We start from the raw sequence: 5,509 nt of genomic DNA on the forward strand, positions 1-5,509 counted from the left end.
TGTGTTTTGATCTTCCTCTGACACTCTTTGTATTACCCCATCTCAATCCTTTTCACGGGAACCCTATGGGGTTTTCTGGTGACATCCTCTTCCCTTTCACTGTCAGCTGAGTGATGTCTTCGACTCTTGCCCTACACGCATGATTCACTTCTCTTTAGGACTTTTGGGTCACAATATTCTCATGAACCCATCACCTGGCTTTGTTTTTTACGACGTTTCAAGTATGACACGATTACTGTGTCCTTGGAATAATGGGTGGCTTCTGTCCAACAGTGATCCACCTTTCACAATGGATGCCCTGTTTGGTGAAGCTTGAGTCCTGTTTGCCGACCCTACCCTTCACAGCCCTGCCTGTCCCAGCTTCCTGCAGTACTGTAGTTCACCATTTTTTGTGGCATTACAGGTATGCAGGCAACGGTTCTAGTGACTGCCTGATGAGTTCAGGATTGTTGAGCTCATCATGTCCTTTCCTTTTCAGAGTTTGGCTTCATGGTGTTCTATCAGAGAATTTCGTCATACCCTTTCCCCTCTCTCCCATTTCCTTCCTCATCCTCAAGATACAGTGTCATGCCTGTGTCTTCTGAGGTAGTACTCGACCTCCTCACCCAACTGGTTGTCATACCTACTCCATGCAGGTTTTACTTCTGCCAGTTTGCCCGTCATGTGGTGGTATACCCTTTTAGAACTCTGCCCTTCGGTCTGGCTTCTGTGCTGTATGTTTGCACCTTTGCTCAGCATATTAATACCCTGGGGTTGCGCTTCCACAGTTGACTGGCTTCTTCTTGCCCTTTTCAAATGGGAGTCAACCAGTCCTACTCGTTGGCTACTTCTGAACACTGTGTGTGTGAAATGGTTGATCACATTGGAGGGGTCTTTCCTTCATCCTACCCATTACCTTGTACATCTCGGTGTTTTATTCAACACCCATTTTAATCGGGCCCGACCTTCTCTCCAGCTCCATTCCCTGGAACTGGCTGTTTAGACAGTCCTGCCTGCTCCCTTACTTACTACTGGCGAGGTTCTATCACTTTTGGGAGGTGGTCGTCTCTGACACCTATAATACCCCTTAACAGGGCTCATATGTATTTGTTTCAGTGGAACCTTGCATGGGATCCCCTGCATGCTCTTATTCACCTTCCCTTCTCGATCTAATTTGGATGATCTACATTGGTGGTTGAACAAAGCCCATAAATTGGTGGGTGTCCTGCTTCCTCCTCCTTGGCCAGAGTTACATCTGCTCACAGATGCATCACTTCAGGGCTAGGGTGCATGGGTCGATCACCAAGAGAGTTTGGGTCGTTGTTCTGCAGAAATATATTCTCTTCACATCAGTGTCCTGGAAATCCTGGCTATCCATTGGGCATTGGATCATTTTCATTGTATTACCAGTGGTTGCCTGTTTTTGATCCATTTTGACAATTTTACAGTGATGACTTATATCAATCACTAAGGCAGCACCCAGGCAAGATCCCTGTGTTTTTGCATGTTATATTCCAGGTGCATTCAGTCTGGTGGTGGATCATCAAACCCGACCAGATCGGATTTATCCCACAGAGTGGTCCCTACATCCTGCTGTTTTTTGGTGGTGCTTTCATGATTTGGGTACTCCCCATATTGATGCGTGTTTATCCTCCTATCTGATTACTTCATCAGGTAGTCTCCTTCCTCCATGCAACTCTGTGCAAAGTCCTTCTGATGGTTCATGACTGGCCCACTCAACCATGGTTCCTTCAGTTGCTTTGGCTCTAGGTGATCCTTCTCATCCCTCTTCCCTTACTTCCAGACCTGTTACATCAACTCCAGTCACCGGTTCTACATCCCATACTTCCTGTCCTCTGTCTTTACGGCTGGCAAGGAGTTCTGTATTCTCTCACTAAGTAGCTTCTCATTTTGCCCATTCTGTTTGTTCTTCTTCCTTGGCTTTTTACTGACAGAAATGGAGTTTTTCACTCCTGGGCTTGGTTCAGGATTTCCCAACTTCTTGGCCTACAGTTTCCAGTATTTCAGAATTCCTTACCTGGCTCTTTGAGAGATGTTTGTCAGTCTCCTCGATTTTGGATTTTCAGGCAGCCTTATCTCATACCTTCTGTTTTTCCCATTTCCTCGGGGTCTTTTCATCCCCAGTCCTTTCCATGTTGATCTGTTCTTTTTGGCTCTGTTGGTAGCAGAGACGTCCATCACTTCTGAACTGCAACATGAACGTGGTCCTCCATGCCCTTACTTTACCTCTGTTTGAATCCATTTCTTTTGTTACTTGTTTCATCTCTCTTTTAGAGCATATTTCCTCCCCTTATTGGTTTGTGGGCATCGTGGATCAGATATTTATGGTCTCGACATTACTAGGACCTTGTATCATTCAACCTACCTCATCCTTTATCTGGATCATTCATTCCTTCCCCCAGACCTTGGCAGCTCACGAGCTTCATTCCTCCTTTTACCCTATCTCCCATCTCTACCCAGTACATGCCCTACATTGTTATATTGCACACATAGCTTCATTCCAGGGTTCTTATTTCTGCCTCTTTATCCCATGGCAAACTTTCCTCTTCCCATTATCTCTCCTCTGTTACTCTGACCAATTTGGTTCGTTGTTTGATCCAGTTGACTTACTCCTCTTTGCTCCCCTCCCAGCATGATCTTTTTCCCATGTCTTCCTATCAAATCTGACACCTTACCTTATCCATTGCTTCTCTCTTCTTTGTCGGCCATTGGAGGAGATTCTGCAGTCCGGCATGTGGATGACTCTGCACACGTTCATCTCCCAATATATGCACCACATCACAATTTCTGCTTCCTTGGGGTGTGGCCTTTTTCTTGTGGCTGTTCTATAGACTTAGGTGCACTTTTGACATGAGGTAAGTCCCTTCTTATGCTTTCTTTTCTTTCAGGGGCCCTTGCTTCAACTTCACTTTTGATCCCACTCCGTGGTGAGTGGTGCCTGACCAGGTATTCTCTCTGAAAACTGAATGGGTTTCACTTAAGTGGCTATAACCATTCTCAGATATATTTATATTCAAACAAAAAAAAGAACACAAATCCACACTGTGTGCCATGTTGATTCATGCCCTTTGTCCATAACTATGCATGCTCACCCTTGAGATGGGGTATTTCAGAAGATCACCTCATGATGTTTGCTTCATAAAAATGCTCATCCTGGATCATACCACCCATGGATGGCATGGGTAAAGCAGAATGGATTCACTGCCCCATCCCTGCCATGCCTTGATTGAATAAATTGGTATGGTCTGCCTTATAAAATAGGGTTTTGTGATCACCCATTGCACTGTTTTGGGTGTAGCTGTTCCTCCAAACTCTCCAACACTCTCTCCCCCTCTACTTCCAGTGGAGTATAGGAGTTCCAAGCTGCTTGGGGGGGGGGGGGTTGATATGGAGGCATCCTGCTCCATAGGTTCCACATAGATGGCTACAACCATTTAGTTCAGAGTAGGGCAGTGGTGTTCTGCCAATGTAGGAAGCATAACATCCGCCATATTGAATGACACATACCACAGAGTGAGACGTCTAAATGCAGTTCACCCCTCTGATTGGGTGCTCTCATCCTACCCTCGCACTGATGTCGGTACCCCGATTGAACCATTCAACTTAAGTCCTCACACAGGTTTGGGGTTTTCCATCTTCCTCCATTGATTCTTCCTTCTGAGTAGTGGGTCATGGAGGGTGTATGTGGGATGTTTCCATTGCTAGTTCTCTCTTGTGACAGGGATGTTATTGACCTTTGGACATTTTGGACTAGTCTCATGGCTCTAGTAGATTGCATGCGATGGACTTCCCTTGCATACCAGATGACACATTCCCCGATCTCTGGCTCAGTGCTAATCCTGTGTCGTGCCCTGGAGTCAGTTTTTTCCTCATTACCATGATTTTGGGGCTTGAGGTGAAGCCTATATGATCCTCATCCTACCCTCGTGTGGATGTTGGTACCCAGTGAGGAGGTTTTGAATATAGTTGGCTTACCGAGTATAGTCTGCCACGCCCTATACATTCTACACCATAAGATGCATTCTCCATTACCTACTTCTGTGGGATTGAGTTTCTATATTTGTCTGGTTGGAATCGCTTTCCTGACTTATCCTCTCCCACTCAGATGCACCCTTCCTTTTCTGCCATGTTTATTCCTAGCTGTTCATGCCGAGGAAATACCTAGTTCAGAAGTGGTGCAGTGTCCCTCCTCAAATTATCTGATCTGTTTCTCTCGTCTACAGAAGTATCCTTTAGATGCTTCCAGGGGGTACATCTAGCTAATCTTGTGAGTGGAGGGAAGTACCATATCGGTAGTTATAATTTGCCTATACTGAAAATGTATTTCCGATAGGTACTTTCCTCTTCTCACACTTCCCACCCTCTTCCCCACAATCTTTCAGTGCTTATGTCTTCTGCCAAACTTTGAAGTGATGGTTCAGTAGTGGTGCATAGAAGGAGTCACATGCGTCATGTGACAGTAGTGCTCTCCTATTGGTGGAGAGATGATTATTTGCATCAGAGACATGTTGGAACCTTTGATTCCAATAAGGGGGGGGGGGGCTTGTGGCATGCATTTTAAAAAGTTCGCATATAGAAGGCAGCACAAAATGGGAAAAGCTGATCTTGTGAGTGGAGGGAAGTACCTATTGGAAATACATTTTCAGTATAGGAAAATTATAACTTCTGACAATAGACAAAACTTTATTCTGACTTTTTCATTTCTTTACTATGGCTTTAGATGACTCAGCTGGAAATAAACCCTCTAATTCTGATATGTATTTCATATTTTTGGGCCAGTTGCTGTGTTTTGTTTAATCATCTGTTTGGAGTTCTCCTGGTCATCTGTAGAGGTTTTGTGGAGCTGTTGTTATGATACTTGGATTGCAGTGTTGTAGTTTTCTATTAGGCAACTGGATATACATCTGCCTGCTCTTACATTGAAAGAGATGAAATTAATTGTACACATGCAGTTTAATCTTGCACTAATACTTGTATTTAACTTGGTAATTATAGTTATTTATATTAATTAATGAATATAAAAATTCTAAAGTTTAAAGTAGTGTTTTTGATAAAATAGATAAGCTATTTCTAAAGTATACAGGTTTTCATATTCTATATAAAATGTTTTAAAAAGACATACTTAATTAAATGATTAAATATCTTCTTAGTCTATCTTACAGTTTAAAACAATTTTCCAATTTTACATAAAAATATATAATGTAAACTCTTGGAAAACAAAATGTCAATAAATTATAGTCTTCAAAATGTGTCTTATGTTCTTTGCAAAACAAATGGTGTGAAAATGTTTAAATTAACTAACCTGATAGATATTTTTTGTGTATTTTAAATTTAGATCTGTACCGGGTCTTTGCAGATTACTTTTTAAATGTCCTGTTGTGTGAGAAATATGTAGGCCAACAGATTTATTATTTTCAAGCCAAAAAAAATTACCAAAATCTGAATTATGATTTTAGGAGTGTTCCTTAAGCTAATGCTAGATCCTTTATTTTTGAAATATGCTTTATAT

At 42.5% G+C, this 5,509-nt stretch overlaps 1 protein-coding gene across 3 annotated transcripts in view; it reads left to right on the forward strand.

Moving 5' to 3' along the window:
• The window catches only part of LOC106464196 (transmembrane protein 230-like), a 55,569-nt gene extending 50,322 nt beyond the window's left edge, over positions 1 to 5,247 (forward strand). For all 3 annotated transcript variants that reach the window (XM_013924323.2, XM_013924321.2, XM_013924325.2), the window contains exon 5: positions 4,721 to 5,247. The gene's annotated coding sequence lies outside the window, so the exon portion shown is untranslated. The remainder of the gene's footprint in view (positions 1 to 4,720) is intronic.
• The last annotated feature ends 262 nt before the right edge of the window (positions 5,248 to 5,509 follow it).

Source organism: Limulus polyphemus, unplaced genomic scaffold (assembly GCF_000517525.1).
Source record: "Limulus polyphemus unplaced genomic scaffold, Limulus_polyphemus-2.1.2 Scaffold1585, whole genome shotgun sequence".
Taxonomy (NCBI): Eukaryota; Metazoa; Arthropoda; class Merostomata; order Xiphosura; family Limulidae; genus Limulus; species Limulus polyphemus.